Source organism: Falco peregrinus, chromosome 14 (assembly GCF_023634155.1).
Source record: "Falco peregrinus isolate bFalPer1 chromosome 14, bFalPer1.pri, whole genome shotgun sequence".
Lineage (NCBI taxonomy): Eukaryota > Metazoa > Chordata > Aves > Falconiformes > Falconidae > Falco > Falco peregrinus.
Window position 1 is genome coordinate 6522991 of NC_073734.1, and position 22465 is coordinate 6545455.

A 22465-nucleotide genomic window follows, 5' to 3' on the forward strand; every position below is an offset into this window, starting at 1 on the left:
AGAAGGGTCCTTGTGAGGAGGATGTATTGCAATGCTGAAAGTCAGTGTTGGAGCAATGAGTCTGCCTGAAGTTTTTTGGGCACTAAGGCTTGCAAGCCCCACATCCATATTTTGCTGAGCATGTATGCATATGCAAAGGGAAAATCCTTCACATGACAAAGTAACGGAGACAAATGCTGTACAACCTCTTTCATCTGGGGCTTCATTTCAGCAGAAACTGCAGTTATTACTAACTTTCTGTCTCAATTAACTCAACACTTCTGCCAAAGAAACCCAGGACATGCTGTTTGCAGCAGGGCAGATTTACTTTTCTGTGCAGACTTAAACAGCTGCAGACTTAAACAGCTGTTTCAGACTGTGACTGAAAAGTTATGGCATTTACAGTTGAGCTTTTCCAGAATCTTAACTGAAATGTCATAGCAGAAATGTTGGTTGTGTCTCTTCATCTCTGGATGCATGTCCCTCAGATGTCAGGCTTTCTGTCTGCCTCGAGGGTGGAATCACACCTCCCAAATTAGCTTTGTAGAAAACCTAACTAGCTCAAGCTAGGTTCCCGTTCCTCTAGCTCTTTCCTTTGGGAACTTGCTGCCAGTCATAAGTTTGGTGTAGCCTTTGCAAATCAAAGTATCATTTAATTTGAACATCAGGTTCCAAAGAGTGACTAACAATTAGCACCCTCTGCGTAGCTATTTATTGGACAATTACCAGCTGGATCACTGGATAGTTCTGCTTGTAGAAACTCTCTACCTCCTTCAAACATCTTCCTAACAATTGCATGAGCAGACAACCCTTCATTCTCCGTAGCCAGCCCTGTGTCAATGCTAACAAAGCAAGCTGCAAAACTTGGCTGAAGCAGGCTTTTCCCAACTAACACCTTAGAATTCATCACTGAGCTGCCTGAAGGAGAGGTTTGGTTTGGAGCTGTGGTCTTGAATTCCCATACAGGCAGTTTTTCACACTGCTGTTATCAACTTAAACTGGCATATTTAAATATCTCAATAATCAGCTTATATACAAGAATTGTGAATTATTACAAAGCAACTCCTCATTCTCAAAGAACTATCAAGGAAAACAGATTCAAACATTGTTTCAATCAATAGAAGGAAGTTACTCAAAATCAGGGAGAATGCAGACTAATAAACCAGCAGTCTATGCTACAGGAAGACACCATTATATCCATGAGAAAACACTGGAATTTAGGTCAGAAATTCCATGACTTACACACAGGTCACACATGACCTGGCACAGCAGCCACGTTCCTGCAGTATTCCTCTCTCTTTCAGGAAGAAAATGTGCTGCTCTCCCTCCTCTACACCAGCTTAGGCTTGTAATTACATATAACACGGTATCATCCTGATTGCTGTGCAAGTAATTGTCTGCTAAGATATTAGAGCAGATAATAACTGAGAATATAAGCAAGTGGCTGATTGCAAGATTGGCCCGTTAGTGACAGCTACAGTCAGCAATTTCTGAGCGGCTGCTGGGACAAATGTGAAGTCTCAGGAATGCATAAGCAAACGCATTAGACACAATACATCTACTGGAGCAGTGATTCATTAAACAAAGCAGCTTCTGGAAACATGGAAATAACATGTTCAACACAGGAATAACTAATGGCTTTTCCCCCTAAAAGGGGAGTAATTACTGTGAGTTGTCACTACTTATAAAGTGTCCACCTAAACATGTACCCTTTAGGCAGTAATGCTCACTCATAAAAATCTTTTTGCCAGGTATATCACAAACTGAAATGCCAATAAATTTCATCAGTTTCCTAATATTCAGAAAAAAAATAATCCTATGGACTCCAACTCAGTTTGCCTGGAATGGGAATTTCAAGTAGAAAGGCTGAGAGTGTGCCAACCAGTTTCAACGAGAGACATTTCAGTTGGTTTCACCTTCCCCTCATCATATACTAGCTCAAAGTGGTTTATTTTCCATACTCAGTGGAGAACAGATGTAGGGAATAGTTCTGGTTTCTCTGAAATGCAAGCAGCATATTTTTGATTGAGGGCTTTGTAAATTAGTTCTTTCCAAATTGGAGGTTTGGGGCCACCATGGAAAAAGGGGCTTGCTGATCAAAATGAGCAAGTGCCCTGATGCACCGCCCAGAAAACGAGGGGTTACTGGCAAAACCACTGAGACAAGGGCCCCCAGAAGCCCCACTGAGCCTGCAGATCCACAAGGAATCTTGGCCTTAGCCATGCATATCTCGGGACATGAGTAATGTCTGCACTTCTGCTGCTGCTCTGGTCTAACAAATGCCAGGCTAAATGGCTAGATCATTACCCTTCCCAGTATGGGACTGATCCAGCTCCCACTGGAGCCAGCTGGAGCCTTTCCACTGAGCGAACGGGGGATGGATCGGCCCCATTGCTGCTGCTTTTTGTCCTTGTACGGTGCACACTGCCTCCCTCCCACCGTGCCAGGAGGCACTGGGAGCCCAAGGTCGGGAGATGAGGGCACATCCTAGAAGCCATGGCTGTTCCTCAGAGGGGATGACCTCCTATTTAAGGAAAGAAGAAAAACCGAGTGACAGTTTTACAACTAGGACCAGAATGAGGCAAGGAAAAACATTAATGCGAACAATTAAAATCAAAGCAAACGGTTTTTATGTTTCAGTCAGCCTGCACTTTGAGAAGTTAATGGATGGCACTGCCAAGATACACCCCAAAATGTGTCCCTGTGAAAATGCTTTATCTGCTGACGTTGCAAATATGACTGTAATACTAGGGAGGTCTCATTGCAAAGCAAGACTTTGTTGTTCCAGCTACTGTACAAAACGAACACAATGATGGTCCCCACCCCAAAGCGCAGTGAACATTTCAAATTGCAATTATACTGGGTCCCCTGTCTGCAAGTTTTGACCCCTTGTGGGGTCATGGGCTGGTAGAAAAGGAGCAGTGAAAGGCTAGAAGAGGAGTGATGGTTGACAGCAGACCAGTGTTGACAGCAGATGAGTGTTTCCAAGAGGCAGGGATGAGCAGGGGTTGTGATTACAGGCTCTGAGGGCTGCTCTGGGTCAGGGCAGTCTGAGAGATGTAATACAATCCCACCCCATCCCACCCAGGATAGGGAGTAAGAGTTTACAGCAGAGTTTGAGTGAAAATCTAGTTTATAGAAACCAAACTTCATCAGAGGGCTCTACGTTCATCTGTCTGTGCTTGGCTTCCTTTGTACGTGGGGAATATTTTGGGATTGATTCTCATTTATGACTGACTGCCCCTGCTGCTTGGGTGTATGTCACAGAAAACAACAGAGAAAAGTAAACTCCCGACCCTATAAAGTAGCAATGTGGGGAGTGTAAAGTCAGAAAACTGACAACAGGGAGAGAAGAACCTGAAACTATTTCTAATTTGTTTTTTTTCCAGTGGCAAGGTTTCAAGTTATGCCCCTCCTGCTTTAAATTTCCCACTCAGTAGCAGATCTTCAGCTGGGGTAAGCTGCTCTGGGACCACCGTATTTTAGGATGAAATGCTTTTCCCATTGCAAGTGAAATTGCTATTGATTCTCATAACACAGGGATTGCAGCATCTGTGCTGAAATATGTGGGTTTCACACTCTGCAGGGGGGGAAAATATTGGCTTCAGATGCAGTTTTCATTGAGGATTTTATGCAAGGAAACATTCCAATTGTTCAGAGGCTACATTAAAGAAATGCTGGTTCTGCAATATTTTTAATTCGGAGCCAAATTTAAGTTAATACTTACCCTTTCCCCATGTCAGAATCAGCAATATGGAAGACAAATGACAAAAGTTTTCCTATTAAAACCTGAGAAGTGAGGTCACAGGGTTAAGGAGCTCTGGAAAACAGAAATCCTTAAGACACATGTCTGGTTGTTTTTGTCTGAATGGGAAAGTTGTTTTGTTTGAGCCTTTTAAGTGACAGGGTTTGCAGAATGGAAACTGGCTGCTGATAGAGGAGAAGAAAAGCCCCACATCTGAGAACAAAATTGGAACTGAGACCCCACCTCAGGGCACCGGAGATATCGGGTGCCTTTTATTTTGGAGAAGCTGACCCCTAGGGCTTCAAAAGTCAAATACTTGACCCCAAAGAAAAAACATAAAGATGTTGTGTTATTTTTTTCTAATTACTGCAAATATAAGGACCACACATCAAGATGAAGATTCACGTGGCTTTCTTGATGAGGAAACACAGCAGTCTGATTATTAATGCTCTGCAAAAACCTCTGATGGGCCATTCACTGTCAGTGCCAACACACGCAGGGAACTGTAGTCAAGGTGTTACAAAATACTACAGAGGAGTGAGAGAAAATACCTTGCCTGCCTCCACAGGGTGATGTGACTAGCTCAAAGACTTTGCCTCCTGCACTCTGTCCTTTTCCCAGCGTTTTCCTTTTTTCTTCTGTTTTTTCGTCACTCTTTCTCCTCTCCCTTAAAAGAAAATAAATAAAAAGGCTTTCTTATTTCTACCTTCACAGCCCTGGGCTGCTTGATTTGCTGGTGCATCAGGAGAGACCAGGATGAGTCATGAGAACTCTAAAGGCAGGAGCCCCTTGGGTACCGATTCCGCAAAGACACCAGTCCCTGTTTCATGGCAATATCACATTCTGTGGAAATAACATTGTTTGGCACAATAAACTCTCACCCAGACAGGGGACAAAAGTTTGCAGGCTGTTTCTTTTAAAGAATGACCCAATGTGCATTCTTCTTGGATTGCAAGTTAAAATATCTTTCGAGAAAAAACCCCACACACTGGTTGTTCTTATTTTCTCTAGGATATATTGCGTAGGAGTATAATAGAAGTATAATTACCTTAAATTAGACATTGACCATGAAGGAAACAGATGCTTATTTCTTTTAGAGATTAGACAACCTTGCAGACTGCCCAATAGGAAACAGAGTAGAAAACAGGCAATATATCTCGTAAGCATCAAGCAAATTAGAACAGTGCTCAGGAAATAAGTAGAATTTATGACTGATAGAAAAATAAAGTTTTTTTGTTTGTTTTTTTTTTAATGCAGGCTATAGCAAGATTTCTTTCATTTTCAAGTTGTCAGCCTCTCTAGCAAGCCTATTTTGGCGAGCTACACCTTCTAGTTCTGCCTGATGGTTTGAAAGAGAAGGAAGTTTTTTTCCTGAAACTACCTGCAGCATTTATAGCACAAAGCCCAGCAGTCTTTTCCTGAACTTGCCGTTCAAGGATTTCTGAGCTCAGAATTTTTCAAGAGTTGCTGATCATCACTTGCATGGACTTCAAAGCCTAAGCACCTGTGAGGACCTGTGGCTGCTCCCCAGACTGGATCAGTCACAAAAGCAGCATTTTTGCCAGAGTTGACTGTCTGTCATGAGGCCAGCTTAGGAGAGGTGGGAGCCTCAAAGCATCCTTCTGGTCTCTGCTTAGTAGAGATTTTCTGGTTCATTAAAGCCTTGATACATTAATGGTCTGTGCGTGATTTCAGAGACTGGTGTGCCAAACTCCTGCAGTTCATGCCTGGAGCTTGTTAGTGTAATTTTCTAAAGATTAGCAAGCATTGATTCCACTGGGAAGCCTTGGGGAAATGCCGTTAATCTCTCCTGACTGCTGCGGCAGTGCATATTTATGGAGGGTGCCTACTGGGGCTCTCACTGCTGCCAGGGAGATGTGATTCTTAGGAAAAGTTTTCCCTTTAGAAAAACTGCATCAACTGCAATCGAGAACCATTAGCTAATGGTAGCTTCATTGAGTCAGACACTTCATTTTACTTCTTTCAGGTTGTCTGAGCCCTGGAGGCCTTCCGCAGAAGACAGATAGTGACTCAATTCTGGCTTCAGCTTCACTATGTAACGTCTATTACCCTCCACAAGGTCAGACAGGTATGAATTAGATGGAATTTTACCTGCTGGAAGGACATGGTGTATATCTTTGAACAGAGAAGAGTTGTGTATTATTACACAGTGGAAAAAGAAAATGAACGAGGATAATTCAATTTCCTAGCCAAAAGGTGGAAAGTACTAACCTTAAGTAGAGGAGGTAATTCAATTTTCTGGTTACAAAACAGAACATTCTTGGTAGAATTAATGAATGAATGCTGAGTCCTGGACCAGTGTTTACAAATCAAATCTCACAGTACACAGGTGGGAAGGGACAATAAAAAGTCTAATTCTAAATTAGGGCCACCAAAGGAGAAGCTTAGACGCTGGCTTGTATTTTTAATAACTTCTTACCAATTCTATTATGAGCCACGGAGTTAGGGATGTGAATACTGCCCTTCAGTACCCTGTTCCAAACGCCGCATGATTTTCAGTAAATTTCATTTTTACACTGCTGTAAAGATCAGCAGAGTCTTACTCTGGGGAAAATATTATCAATTGTGCGTCAGTAATCGCCAAAATGGAAAGAGAGAAACCTAGAAAGAGAAAAGCAAAGTGCCTAAAGAAAGACAAATTGTTTGGATGGTTCAGACATCATTTTCTTATCTTTAGCTAAGCTGGGGAAGTGTATCTGTTGGTCTTGACAAAAAAGCCCTTTGTACATTGTAGGAGAAGGAGACCCTCGGGGACGGAGAACAATAGGCTTCCTTTGACACAGGGATTGATTACCTTCAGGAAGCACATGTGGATGGCTCAGAGTGATTGAATTCCAGGATTGCTTTTTCAGGATCATCTAATTATATTACAGACTTTATCATGATCCTGTAAATGACCACAATCTCTTTTATGAGAGTAATGAAATAACCACTGCTTAAAATAATGATCTTTTTTTTAAAAGAATGGGCTTTACAGCCAGCGCTAGAGGATTTTCCCCTTGGACAGCAAACAGAGCTACAGGGATTGTTGTAACATCCACGCAGGCAGCGTGGGCATGTCCCTTCAGTTCCCATGCTTCAGAGCTGGCTAAACCGTGTTGCAGGAGTCTGTGAGAGCAAGGCAGCTCCGTGCTGCTCCTCGCCGCTCACAGCCAGCAGTGAAACGGTTGCTGACAGATGTACAAGAGGAAAGAAACAATGGGGCAGTGCTGGATACCTGTTGCATCAGCAGCTGCGTGGGCTCTGGGGACATTTGGGCCGTTCGGAGGTGGAGGGGACATAACTGGCATAAAACTTTCGGTAGTGAGGCCAGATGTACCGGCAGACGCCGCTGGCATGCAGGGAGCCTGGTGCTCCTTCAGCTGGCCCGTGCTGCGTTACAAACCAACGCAAACCTTTCTGAACTTGCCAGCAAAACACCAGGCTCACTGCTCATCCTCACAAACCAGCTTCTTGCAAACTCCAGGCTTCCTTCTTAAATGATCTGGTTTAAGAAAGCTTGCCATTTCCCTTTTCCTCACAATATTTATTTTTGAGGAGACGCCTGTTTGTCCCACAGCTGTGGCACTCAGGGAAGACCTTGAACACGGGCATCCTCTGCAAGGGCTGCCCTCCCCACACGGCAGCTATCCGGCACACTGCGCAAGAAGAACAAAGGAGATTCATGGCTGTTTGCTTACAAACTTTTAAAAGCACAACTGTAATTTATGGGGTATTTCCCTTTTCCGTCATCGGTGCTAGACCTGGAAGAAAGCTCTGGGTTGCTTATTGCGGTTATCTGTGGTTTATGTGTATGCAGCCCTTCGAGGCTGAGCTACCAAGGACATGCTTCCTGCACAGATGCTGGGTTTTTGCTAGAAGTGATGAATTCCAGAGATCACAAAAGCTAGAAAACTGTCAGCAAAGAGCTTGTGGCTCTGGGAAAGAAAAGGCAGCTGCTGGGAGCACCTCTCCCTGCAGGGCCCCTGCTGTGACCTCCACCTCTGGCAGGAATCATTGAGGAAGAACGGTATTTCAGGGCACGAGCCAGCTCCCACGTGGAGGTCAGCGAGAGCAATGGCAGAGGTGTTTGGGGGTGAGGAGGGCTCCCAGAGTTTCAAAGGTTTGTGAATAAAGACCATGGGAGTGGTTTACAAAAGATGCTTCACTAAAACAGAGAACACAAATTGCCAGAAATTCTTCCTCACCGCTGCTTCCTTGATATCATGGCAATATGTCACAATCTAATTAAACACAATTTTTTCTGATGTTGTGCAAAAAAATCTGTGACTTTTACAGCCTGAGGGCCTGCCCAGTTCTGTGAGAGCAGAGACAGGATCCACGTGTAAATCATTCCTCCTTTCAGACTGACCTTTTGCTACGGTGGATTAAAATCTCTGCTTTATTTACAAACACCAGCTTACCGAATAAGCTATTGAGGGCTGTAACTGTTGATCGATGTTAAGGCCATCTGAAACATCAAAGCAAAGGCTATTTATGAGGACGGGTTGAAGAAACATGGCCACTTGCCTCTCTTCCTTTCTAGCTACGTGCAGCAGCGATCGCTCAATCGGTTCAGCTTCTGTGAGTGTATTTTAGAAGTACGGGTTGCAACTTTTATGGGCTGAAGATTAAATACCAAGTGTCGTCTCAATGGCAGCAAGCACAAATTTCCTGATTCCTCAGAGCTACGGTGCCATTTACTTCTGTGCAGTGAATAAATACGGCAACGCAGACACAGGAGATGACGAGGAGGTTAGGCTTGAGTTTTGAAGCATCAGGGTTGAATCAATCGATGCTGAAGGCATTGCATTAGCACAGCACTCTGGGCTGTCTTACCCCAGCAATTAAAGTCACTGGCACAAGAAGTCAAAATGGCTTTATCGGTATCATCAGAATGATACAGAATCCCAGCTCATTCCTAGCTTTATGTTAGCAGAGAGAGCCCTTTATCCCCTCAGCCCTAGAACCTACATCAAAGATGTCCCGTTATCTCCCCCAGCTTTCCCAGGTTGCAGATCCCACAAATAACACCAGCCAGGATTTTCCCCCCATAACTTTAGATTTTCCTCAGTCCCATTTGAATCAAAAACTGCTTTGTTGCTTTTCATTTCATTACAATTTTTTTCCTTCGTTTCTTTCCTGACAGGTTGAAAAGATTAAAAGGAGCAATTCATTTTTCAAAGTGTTCCACTGAACACCCCCTAGTCAAGGACTGAGACGCTTGCAATAGATTTCAGATGCACACAAACAACTGCTCTCTATTTTTCTTGCAAAAAAACAAATAAATATGCAAATCAAAGCTATCAATGGCTTAGATTCTCATCAGAAACCATAAATAAACACGCAGTTTATTCAGTAGAAACACATTTTGGAAAAACTTTCAGATTTCTAACAAAATGGTGTAAAAGCAGAAGGAAACTAGGTACAGTTTCCTCTCGCTCCTGCTCCTTTCATAGTATTTGACCTTGGCACTTGTCATTTACTAGATAAATGATTTTCACCAAAATTGGAATATTTTTGATCTCATCATTGATGAGAGAGGATGTGCACAGTCCAGAAGAATACTTTCGAGAGTGGTTCCTTTCCGTCTTTGGCTGCTGACCTCAGAAGACTATTTTCCACTGTGAATGACACTCAAATATAGCTTGGAGGATATGCCTGGCTAATTATAGCAACCCAAAGCAAAAAAGGCATTGTATAAAAATGTACCAAGACATCAATTTCACCAGGCATGACAGCCTTTCAGCTTCATTTTGCAATCAAGAAAAACTTTGGACAAATTAGTTGACCAACACATGAAGTTGACCACCGGATGGTAATGTTACATGATCTCTCATGTGGGCAAATAGCTGAGATCTGGAAGAGAACACTGCATTTCTATTGCTAATTATGGGAGGGAGATGAACATAGTAGACCTAGAGTTGGTTCAGAACCTCTGCCAAAAGTTGTTTTTGTGGTAGAATTGCTTCCTGGAACCTGTGGGTAGATGTTAGATCCCCAAAATGGACCTCCCCCAATTACTGTTGGGAAAAGCAATCTGTTTTGCTTGCAGCCACAAGTCTCACATCACTTCAACCCTTGGCAATATCCTCTCTCAAGTTTTCGCACTTTCCTGTACCTTAGGCCCCTCTCTCGGCTACATATCTTCCTGTGAACTTAGGTTGAGCCATGGAAAGATAAAATGAATCTGCCCAAGAGGAGATACCCTGTCACACACAATTTCTTACAACTTCCTCAAAAACTCTCAGCTATGTCCTTGCCTCGCTTTCTGAACTAATGTCTTACCTTAGCTCCTTATGTCTCCATCACACACTAATTGCCAAAGGACCTCCAGCTCTTCATGTGAAGACTGTAGGCTTTTTTCACTTTTCTAAAGCAGTCTCCCCCAAAAAGCCAAATTGCAAGCCCAGAGCATTTCAGTAATTATCAGGCGAAGGTCACTCATAAGTGTATAAAAGCAGAGCATTTTGTTTGCCGAAGGCTTTAAGCATATGCCTAACCTTAAATGAGTATGTCCCATAGAAGGAGGGCTCATATGCTTAAATTTACAGATGGGCTCTAGGGTTTTGCTGGTTTGAGATCTTGGATGACACAAAGCACACAAAAGAGATCTGCCAGACCTCAGATGAACCACAAGGGCAAATTTAATCTCCTTAGAAACGTGCGGCTGACTTGATACAGATTTTCTGGTGCACAGATCAAAGAAAGAGTTGTACACTTGGATAGAATGTGTCTCCATGTTTGAAATAGATGGAGGAAAATGGATCAAATGTTAGAAAACATGAATGGGATTTCAATCTATGAAAGATTCTCTACATTTGGTAAAGAGACTCTGCCTGTTGGCTAATAGCTAGGACTGGGAAATGCAGGAATTTTGTTTCTGTCTTGCGACTGCTTCAGACAACCCCGCAAAACTGCTGCAACTATTGGCCTGAATGGTTTGCTGCCAGCTTCTTTCACCTCCCTGGACAAAATGGGTTCTTTTAGCCTCCTGGGAGAAAGGGTTAGACAGAAGTGATTCCAGATGGGAGAGGACGGCATGGCTTTTGTATTCACATCTATACGGCTTACATGGCATAGGGCAATCCAAAGGGCTTAGGGAATTAGGTGACACGTTGTGTGGTTCTCTGAGGTTGCTGTTGAAACCAGAGAGTACAGAAAAAAGCTGGCTTTGAGGCTTCTGACCTGTTTGGAGTGTCTCTGCTGCAGGCCTGTGACACGCTGCGTTGCTCCTCACAGAAGGGAGTCACAGCCACATGCTCTCAGTAGCTGCCCAGCAGGGTGCTTCCATCGGCCTCTCCTCTTGCCCCAGGAGAGGGAGACAGGGTATAACTTTGTGCCTGCCTGGACCCCCTGATCTAGGGAAAAAAGTAACCACGTTTGTGGGAGAATTTAAGTGACAAAATAGAAATGTGCTCAGAGCAAGAATGTGAAGATTCGGTGTTTCTGTGAGCTGTCATAAAGCAGGATGCTGTATCCCTCCCCAGACAGGATCTTGAGAACAATCAATAACTAGAAAAATGAAGCCAATTGTTGGCAGCAGGATTTAATATCTCTTCAGTATGGTACTTTTTTTTATTTCTCAGTCTGGCTGTCATCTGCTGGAACAAGATCTGGGAGAAGTGAAAAAAGATCCAACTTTTATTGCGTCTTCCACAGTAGGAGCAAATCTGTTTTGCACCATGAGATTGTACACACCACAGAATAACTATTCTGCCCTCTGTTTGTCCCCCATCCCCAAATTCTTGAATTCCTCTAAAAGGTTAAATATAGTTCTGCTTTGACCTGGAAAACAAGATATGTCTAACGGATTTTTAAGGATTAACTTTTCCAAGGTGCATTATTTAACTCATTACTTCAGTGCTCAGCTGAACTGTCAGATTTGGTCTCTGTTGTGACACTTGGAATAATCTCCAATTAGACACAACAGATTCTGCTGGGAAACCAGACATAAATCAAGTAGTGCCAAGCACCGAAGCTAAAAGGGCAGACTAAGCAAAACACATGCTCAAGGGTCCCCTGCCACTCTGCATGACTAGACATGATGAGATTTCCTGGGAGGTATGTGATGTGGGCCAGCAGTGAAGTGTAGGTGTCAAATTCTTGGCACACTTGCCTTGCAATGAGAGGAGACACCAAGCAAATTCCTCAGCTTTGTACAAAGGCAGTGACTGTCTTAAGGGCAAACACCAGCAGTGCCCGGCTGTCCGCTGGCTCCATGGAAAAGAGCTGCCTCCTCCTGCAAAGTCACAACGATTTCCTTGCCTGGGTGAGATGCTGGCATTATCAGTGCTAGGTGGAACCAAGTGGCACAGAAACATCTTGTTCAAAGCAAAGCAAGATCTGAAGGTCAGCAGCTCCTCTGCACAGAAATGATGCTGTGAGTTATTCTGGCTGCTAAGGGGCTTCAAAGCAGGGCTTGCTGTGCGCAGGGAGGGGTGAAGCATCTGTAACTGAGGCTGGTCTGCAGAACTGTGCAGGACCTTTCTGTTCTGAGTGTTTAATTGGGACAACTCCCACTTAATCCTAGACTCTGCTGTAATTTTCAGATTACCAGCTGAGGCTGTTCATTCTGAGACTTCCAGGAGTTCATACTACAGGTTGGTTTTTGGTTGGTTTTTTTTTCTGTGGTTTGTATTCAGCCCTCACATAAAATGTCACGGTAGGAATAAATAACAGATTACTTGCCTTAACAGCATTGGGCAATCCCAAGTATCCTCCTACTCAGTCCTGCAGGACGTTGAGGTCTCTTCTCATGGCACAAGTGAGCAACAGAGCAAGTAAGCGCACACTTATCCAATGTCTGGTATTGGACATACAAGGCTTATTCCTCTGACTAGCTTTAAACATGAGTCCTCACCTCTAAAAAAGCATTATTTCCTAGTCTCAGAGAAGTCCTACTGCAGACGGTAATACTAACTAATGTCACTAGTCCTAATCGGTGTCAACAACAGCTTTATCTGGAATTCACGCAGCTGATAAACAAGATATTTTCATGTTTCATTCACAAACTCCCACCCTGCCCCCACCAAGAAAATTTAAGTTTAGTAAATACCTCTGATGACATGAAGCACTTTTTATTGTTTGAGTTAAACGGTTGTCATAGGCATAATTAGTTACACATTTCCCTAGCAGGAAATGGGAGGCCATTAAAACTACTGCATTGAAATATCCCTCAATTACTGCTTCTTTGCAGACTATTTCAATTTTGTTCATCTGCCTTTTCCTGTTGAGTGTTTTCAGGAGAGGTGCTTGAGGAGCAGCAGCACAGGATGAACTTCTGCACCAGAGAAGTGCCGTTTGCAGGTCCTACAGTCCAGCCACGTGTGCCCACATCTCCTGGGCCAACAGCCCTGCACCCTTCCCATCCTGGCCCTCCTCATACCACCCCTTCCAACCAGGACTGTCACTCCATGCTCCCTCCATCCCTCCTTGCCTAAAACTTCCATGTAGTACCTCAGCTCCCCAGTGCTACTGTCATGGTTTAACCCCAGCCGGCAGCTGAGCCCCACACAGCCGCTCCCTCCCTCCCTCCTGGTGGGATGGGGGAGAGAAACAGAAGAGTAAAAGTGAGAAAATTTGTGGGTTGAGATAAAAACAGTTTAACAAGCAAAGCGATAACCGGACACGTAAGCAAAGCAAACCCAGGAATTCATGCACCACTTCCCATCAGCAGGCGGGTGTTCAGCCACCTCCAGGAAAGCCGGGCTCCATCATGTGTAACACTTCCTTAGGAAGACAAACACCATGACTCCAAATGTCCCCCCCCTTCCTTCTTCTGTCCCCAGCTTTATATGCTGGGCACGACACCACATGGTACTGGGATGTCCCTTGGGTCAGTTGGGGTCAGCTGTCCTGGCTGTGCCCCCCCCAGCCTCCTTGTGCCCCTCCAGCCTCCTCGCTGCTGGGGTGGTAGGAGAAGCTGAAAAGCCCTTGACTTAGTGTAAACACCACTTAGCAACAACTAACACACCCCCGAATTACCAACACTAACGCTATTTCCAGCACAAATCCAAAACATGAGCCCATACTAGCTACTAAGAAGAAAATTTACTCTATCACTGTCAAAACCAGCACACCTACGCTCCCTAACTTGCCCTTCTGTCCCATTCCTCTGTCTCCAGAAGGAAAACTGCACCGATTTCCAAAACCCAATCCTCTGGGCACAGTGTGCCCACACCCCTGCAATTCTGACCTCTGGTGTGCTGGTGCTTTCCTGTCACCTACAGCTCAACAGGCAACAGTCAGCCTTTCAACTGGCTAGATCGTCTCCGTAACAAAAACAAGCAAAGAAATGGAAAAGGTAGAAAAAAAAAAAAAAAAAAAAAAAAAGAGGATGAGCAGACAGAAAGCCTTTTAATTTGTGTGAGTTCAAAGCAATATGCTTAGAGGATAATGAGTATAATGTATTGCCCATTTCAGTTCAGGGCCACGTTGAAATAAGCTGAGCCATTTAATTAATGAGTATACATAAAACAAGGAATAGAGGGATAAAAATCAGAGAGGTGCAATTATTTCAACAAATGCTGCAAATAAGGTCTCGTGCTTCCTCATGGAAGGATTGTGCTGAGCAAATTGTAATGCAGGAATCCCACAAACAGGTTCATTTGGGGGACTCTTGTGCCTTGATCATAAGGGCTAGAACGGGTCCTTCACTGGGACTTTATTCAGCGACTTCTGAGACCTCATCAAAAGCAGCAAAGTATTGCATTATACTGTCATATATAAAACAGGGCAAGAATGACCCCCGCAGTTTGGATTAGTGAGCTGAGACAGGATCTTAGCATCAGGTTCTGTTTGCTTGAGCTCGTCATCATACTGCTGGTGAACACACGAAGGGCACACATCCAGGCAGACACAAACGTGGCCTACGCCTTCCCAGGGATGCCGCAGTGCCTCCACGGTGTCGTGGTGTGACAAACGAATGAGGGCAAGGGCTTGTGTATCCTTTTTCGTCAAAGGTGATCACCGAAATTCTTTAACTCTCTGCCGTGGCAGATTGAGAACAGCACATCTGGAGAACTGAACTCTTCCTCAAAACAATTATCCATGATTTATGTCATCTTTAGCTTTTAATCCTTTTCATAAATCAAAATACATATTTTTCTCTTTTATTTTTGGAGTACCATGGATTGTTAGACAATATTCACTATAAATCCTTAAATTCCCTGAAATCCACCTGCTCTGAGATTCTAGCTTTAAACTCAAACCCAGGCTTGCTTTGTGCAAGTGGAAACTGTAAGCTTCTGTAACGGGGGCCGAGAAGTCAGGGCTCAAACTTCCTTACAAAGTTTGCCATTTGAGGATGAACATACAGAGAAGCTTCACTTTGAGTGAGGTCTGATTTTGTTTGCTGATTTTGTTTGCAAATTAAATCTATTTACACAAGCTCTTTGCAGCTTAACAGCTACGGTTAAACCTCTTGTAACCCCACAAAGCATTATCACACCTGTTTGCGTAAGCTACTGGAAGCTGCAAACTCATGTTTTCTAATTTCAGAAACTTGTTTGCTTTCTTATTTGATGCATCCCCTCTCCTCTGATGTTGCTTTTCTTCCTTTTCCAGTTACAATTGACTCTTCCATTACTTCAGGACTATCAAATATTGCAAAAGATGAATTACATGGAAATAGGTGTTTGGTACTTTGTTAATACTACTCAGCAGTAACAATCCCAAAAGCATTCTAAAAACTCTAAAAGCTGCTCGGAAAAAGAGATAACGTTCATTTAATTTATTTTAGTGATGCTGTCATCCTCAGATGTGATAGCATTTTCTCTTCTTTGAAAGGCCATTGAGGATCTGACTGCAATTTTGTTAGCCATTCTGCTACAACTGTTGATTTAACTTGAAAGGATAAGTGTTTTTATTGTGCAGAAAATGTCACAAAAGAAACAGCCTTGCTCTAGAATACAGGGATCCTGTGCTTTCTGAAAACATGGCACAGCACTGCAAACTGGAACTGGCTCAGACCCACTTTAGAATTAGACTGGTACATGTCTTTGCAGAGATGTTTGAGTGTCTTAGTCATTTTTTTAAGAACACAACTGTCCCAACCAAAGTAAAGAGTTTTTTTAAACAAAGATATTGCAATGTTCATGCATATGATGCTTTCTTAATACAAGGAAGATGATGTACAGTCTTTGCTGACTGAATATAGCTGTCCGTGTAATGACTTGTGAAAACATCTGGATATGCAAGTTGAGATTAAGGAGCTATCTGAGAACCCTTGCTTCCAGGTGGCAATTGATACATAAAGTCCCATGGTGTGGAGACTGTGTCCTCAGCAACATCTGGGTCCTTTGCCACTACTCAGCTCTACAGATCGTTCCTGTTTTGCTGCACTACTTGCTAGTGTAGACACTGTGAGGTACCTGGGACACCATCTATTTTTTTGCCTTTTACAGCATCGATTAATGTCGGCTAAGAGCTTTGCACTGACTTTCACATCCCGATGACAATCTCTGATTCAGATTTGTCTCCACAGACACAAACTGCATGTTCTACAGAAGAAAATAGGACAGATAAAAACTAATGGGAGTTTTATTTTTCCTATTGCATACTGGTTTTTCTAAATGTATGACCTGATACTGGTGCACCACCATTTTTACCGCTGAATATCCACCTAAGAAAAGAAGACACTACACAGGCATTAGGAGACCTCTTATCATTAGCTGGATATGAACTGCTTAAGACAAAGGACTTTCTCCTAGAAGCCTGTATGGCCTCCCCTACATTAAAAGAAACAACGATTCATATTTCAATGATAACCCAAAGCAGTATGCCTATAGCAGTTACAGCCACTGCATTAACACAGTATCATTAAAAACTACTTAGTATAAATTTCTACAACAGCCATTACCCTCCCTCACGAAGCAGCCACACTACAGCTGCAATGAAAGGACTGTTCTTCTGATGACCACACGGTGATGTTCCACAGTTCAGTGTTACAAGCACCATCATGCTAAGCATTTTTTCTTCAGAGATATAGAGGCGGTACAAATGAAAGGGAATTACTGAACAGGTTTGTAACTAGCCAGACTTAGCACCACAGGTTAAGGGCACGCATACCCCTTCAACTGATGGTAAACAAGCATTAAATTATATTTAAAGCATAATTGGGAAAACCTCATGATGTACACTAAACACAGGAAAAGCACTTCAGAAAGAGCTCATAGAAACCAAAATATTTACTAAGCCTCAGAGAAACCTACTGGTGGGAGATGCCTGACTTCCAGCATCACCAAAGAAATACCCTCTTACAAGCAGTTTGGAACTGGTGGGGCATTCCCAAGAATATTCTTAAAGCCCAACTCATCTGCTCTTCAAACTAATGCTCCTCGGCTTCTGCCAAGTTCCCTCACTGCCCTACGCAGCCAGCAAGGAGACTCTGGCTGAGACCTTCACCTCCAAGTACAACATGGGAGCAGCAGGCAGGGACACATTGAAACCTTCATATAAAAACCCAACAAAGGCAGCAAACACACTGTGATGCCATGCAAGAGACCTACTTATGTCCTTTTATACCTGCAATTAACCTTACAGATGAAACAAGAAGGTATCTACTCCAAAAGCACTGATGAAAGAGAAAGGTAAGGCACAGCTAGAAAAATCTTCTTCATTGCAGTGCTACCGTGAGCAAAGTGGAAAATCAAGAAACTAAATTTGATATGCTCTGTATCTGCCCTATTAGCTTGACACATCATGTGAGTTGTCACTAATGGAAAATTCAGTTTATACCCAACAGGCACGCATTTGGGTACACATTTGTTAATCCACACTGCCGTTCTAAAGCAAAGTTTTAGCAGCTTAGGGGAGAGAGAAATAGAAAACATTGGAAATATGTTGCTTTAGAAGCTGAGCATTTAGAGAACTGTTCGCAACAAAGTGCAGAAATAAACAACTTCTTGTAGATACTGCCCTCATGCTGCCTTTTAATTGAACTACATAGATCAAGGAGTGCCACAGGGAAGAGAAAAACAAATGGGAGGAATTTAAACGAGTCTTAGGAAGGAATTAGGAAAGTCGCAATCAAGCTAGGACACTTGTAAATATCACAGACCTGAGCACAACAGCGTAGTGGATTTTCACGCATAGGGCTTGCAGCAGCTCTCACAGATCCTTGTGCAGGTTACCCCTCTCAAGCCAGACCCCACATTCTTTACTTCTTTTGCCTGTGTGTTATGGATGTTATTACAGATCCCTCTTGCATGAGTCCCTGCTCCTGTCACAACATCTGTATGTGTGCATAACACCTACACATGCAACTCCAGCCAGGATTGCCCAGGATGTCTGGCTTTCATGTGAACCACTGAGACCTCATTTGGGACTGATAATTATTCGAGACCCAAACACTCATTCCTAAAAGATTCTGTCTTCAAAGAGAGGTCTGTCTGGCCCCAGGAATAAATCCTTTGGTTAGAGGCAGGCACTTCTGAACATTTTACCCATGGTGAAAGGAAAGCACTATGTTATGTTTTCTAATAAACCATTCACTGCTATGACAAACTTTGTTAGTCTCAAGGTCAGCTCCCTCTCCCCACCTCTTTCCACCTTGCCTAGCTGTTTCATTCACTTGTTTCTTCTGCTTGTCACGTTGAGTGTAACGATCCAAAAAATAAATAGTCTCTTCACTTGCCCAGTGCCATGAGGCCTGAGCTTTAAATGGAGACCCCAGATGCTACCAGACAGTAAATAATTATAATGATCACCTTCAGAAGAGTCTAAAACCCAAAAAAGCAAATTATGAGTTCCGCTGAAGACAATGGGAGCTTTGCCAGAAATTTCAACATTGGCAGGATTTCATCCAACGTTTCTTTCACATTAGATTTAATTAGTGGTCGGTAATGAGGCACTCTTAAATTCTCCACATCTGGGGAAAGAGAAACATGATTAGATTAGAGTGTACAGTTATAATTCACAAATTGGATTGTTAGAAGTAGTTTTCTTCTGCTTTTTTCCCCTTCTTTGCCAGGAATAACACAATTAAACTCAGCGTCTCCACACATAATTCAGTCAGGAATGACTAAAGTAAGGTGGTATTGAAGAAACCTGCTGCAGCCCACTGAAATGGAGGCCTGATTTAGGGTTCCTGTGTCAGGTTTGAGGATTATGTCAGATTACTTCACATATGGTACTTTACAGAAGATTACAAAGTAACCACAAGTCATGCAAGAACATGCCTTCAGATGGAAAATAAATAAAGAGGAAATTAGTCAAAAAGTAAACACATCTTCTCTTCCATCAGGTTAATGAACACAGATAATTTTTCTTGCCGACAGTGTCCTCAGCTGAATCAAATGAGGCCATGCTCCTGGGAAAAGAGCACCCCTCAGAAAATTTCTACACCAGAAATGCATCTCTGGTCTTAAGATAGGACCCACAGAAGCCAAGGTGGTGACACACACTCTGCAATGCCACGCCATACCACTGTCTGCTCAGTCCAAGTCATGGACTGGCTTAGTCCTAGTAGCAAGGCTAGTTGAGCCTTATATTCATTTATCACAACACTGAATTCCCATCTGATTTACTGAGTCTGCCAGACGCCTCCTCTGAGGACCTCTAGGTATTAGAAACTGAACAGAGGACAGCATCTGACATTTTCTGACACTAAGCTGCAATAAAAATGTATGAATCCACACCCAGCAGTAGATGTTGCATTGGAGTTACAGCAGGGAAGGGATTCTGGTGAGAACCATAGAATCGTAGAATGGTTTGGGTTGGAAGGAACCTTAAAGCCCCCCCAGTTCCACCCCCCCCGCCAGGGGCAGGGACACCTGCCATAGCCCAGGTTGCCCCCAGCCCCGTCCAGCCTGGCCTGGGACACTGCCAGGGATGGGGCACCCACAGCTGCTCCGGGCAGCCTGGGCCAGCGCCTCGCTGCCCTCACGGGGAAGAATTTCTTCCTCATCTCTAATCTAAATCCACCCTCTTCCAGCTCAAAGCCACCCCCCTTGTCCTGTCACCACAGGCCCTCGTACAAAGCCCCTCCCCAGGTTTCCTGGCGGCCCCTGTAGGTGCTGGAAGCTGCTCTAAGGTCTCCCCGGAGCCTCCTCTTCCCCGGGCTGAACAGCCCAGCTCTCCCAGCATGTCTTCACAGGAAAGGTGCGCCAGCCCTCGGATCATGTTCGTGGCCAATCCACCTGGTGGCTTCACAGGCTTGTGCAGGGATGTCCATGCACTGGGGAAGGGATAAATAATGTAGGGTGGGGTGGCATGGCTGGTGCAAAAGATGATCGTGAGATAAGCCAAACAAGAAGATTGCATGCATTTGAAGAGGGAAAATAGGGTGATAAACAGAGGAAGTTCAGAAATCTAGCACATAATTTTCATATTTCTTAGAAAGAAAATACAAACAAAATGTGTTTGTTTGTTTTTAAGGATTCCATAGGAAGCTGTTTCTTTGATTTCGTAAGAAAGAATTTTCTTGGTCATGTTAAATTCCTCTAATATTCTAGGTCAGAAAAGAACAAAGACTGGAAGCCGAACTCGACATAATAACAAAGTCAGACACTAGCTGTAATAATGGCTGGAAATGTGGGGTTTATTTCCATTTGATTTCCTGAGTAAATGCTCCCTGGTTTTCATTAACATTTGGAAGAAATCATGCCGACTCCAAACCGATTAGAGGGGGAAGCCAGTAAATGTAACATGGATTATGGGATCACTGTCTGGATTAAGCTGACCAGAGAATGGCTACAACCTTCACTTTCTCAAAATACAATAGTTTCCATTTGTGAATGCAAAAGAGTGAACAGCGCAGTTACAGCTATATTATTTTATCTAGGACTTTTTCTCTTTTACTTCCCAGAGGATTACTACTTTTGCTTAGAATAATAAGCAATAAAAATGAGTAGGCTGTAAACCCCAGTGATCTGGATGGATTTACCCCCAACCTGCTTCAAAATAGCTAATGTTCATGATTCCTGGTCATGAATGACAGTGACAACAGACCATGGCCAGAAGTCGTCTGCAGTCCCAGGAAGGACAGATGTTCAGACTTCCACACTCGCAGGACGCAGAAGGATGACTGTATAGGTAGTATTCCTCAGTGAAAATTCATATTTTAAAACCGTTCCTGCCCTTCAAACATCCTTTGCTATATCTGTGGGGGTGTGGAAAGGTGGTATTTGTTTCACTACACAGCTGAGAACAAGAAATATTGAGTTTCCAACCTGCTTTTGCTCAGTTAAAACCAAAATGAGCAATGACATTCAGCATAATTGTAAGATCAAATGTCATAAATAGCCCAGTGCCTTAATTCTTCCCTGAACGTATCGTATTTTCATTCTCCTCAAGGCATAATTGTGCATATCTACCAATGTCACATCCACAACAACTTTGCATTTTACACAGAATCTGAGATGTTGTCAGGGATGCTAAAGAAAACTTCTGTCGCTGTGCAGGCTATTTAACACAAGCAGGCTCCCATACAATTTACATGAGTCTGTTACTGGCATCAGCTGAAACCTCACTAAAACCACAGAATAGGGGTTGACCTTGCACAAGCTGTTTTCTGCTTAGGACGTATTTATCAAGAGTAAGTTTGCAACAAAAAGACTCATCTCACTTCTCTAAAATGCTTCCAGAAATATACAACCTTCAGGAAACAAGGTGATCCTTTATGCTCTGAGACTGATGAGCAGCTAAGCAAATGTTATTCTAATATTTCATGTTGTTACTAGAAAGAGGCACTCTGGCATGCAGAATTCCTTGAATTCTTGACTGCAATGGTAAATTTGGGGACTTGATCCTTAGATACACCACAAATCACATCAAACTGTTCAGGACAAATAGAAACATACTTCTGAGAAAGCTCCCCCATATAGATATAGATATACATATAAAGTTTCTGCCTGTCGAAAACTGATACATATTCATAAACCTGAATCCATTCAGTCGGGGAATGTTGAATATATAGCCTGCATGTATTACAGCCTTTCTCTTTCCCAGAACCTGGAGCACCCCAAGGAGCTGTATATATAATTTTATTGAATCAATAATATTATACTATAGAATTGTACTCTGTCACTGTCTGGCCAGGCTGTATGATCCAGAGGGAAAGAATCTCTGCAGAGCCTACTTCTGTTCCCAGCAGAGGAACAGAGCTGTTAAAAATTAAGTGCTGGTGGTGTACCAGTCTCTTCTCAGGATCCAGGGCTGAGAACAAAGATATTTCCCTCCAGCAGCAGGGTAGGGAGTTTGAAATTTGAACAATTCCTTCTTTTTTTCTGCAGGACTTTTTCATTTCTGTGTAAAAGCATGCCTCTCTTTCCAATTCTTTTTAACTCCTCCAAGAGCAATCACCTTTCTAATGGAAGTGATGCCAAAACTCCTGGGAGCACAAGGATGGCCCAAAAGAATATAAATCCTTCTCTCACTTTCTCTCTTAATCTCCACCAAATCCCCTTACATTATGCTGAATTAGATAACAGGGAGGGCATTAATATTTCTGCAGATAAGAATAAGCTGCCCTCAGTTAAACAGCCCCTATTATTTATATCCATGTGAGCAATGATTATGATTTAGAAGATGTTGGCTTCCCTGGCTTGTGGTTTTTTGGTGTTTGTTGTTTGTTTTGGTTTGGTTTTTTTTTAAATCCATTTGCATATTTCAAATAAACTTGTGAAGCCAGGGACAGAAGTTATTAGAGTAATGGGAAAAGCCTGATGGAACAAAGCTGATCCAGAACATGGATTGAGAAATATTATATAACTATAAAATGTTCCCCAAAAGCAAGTG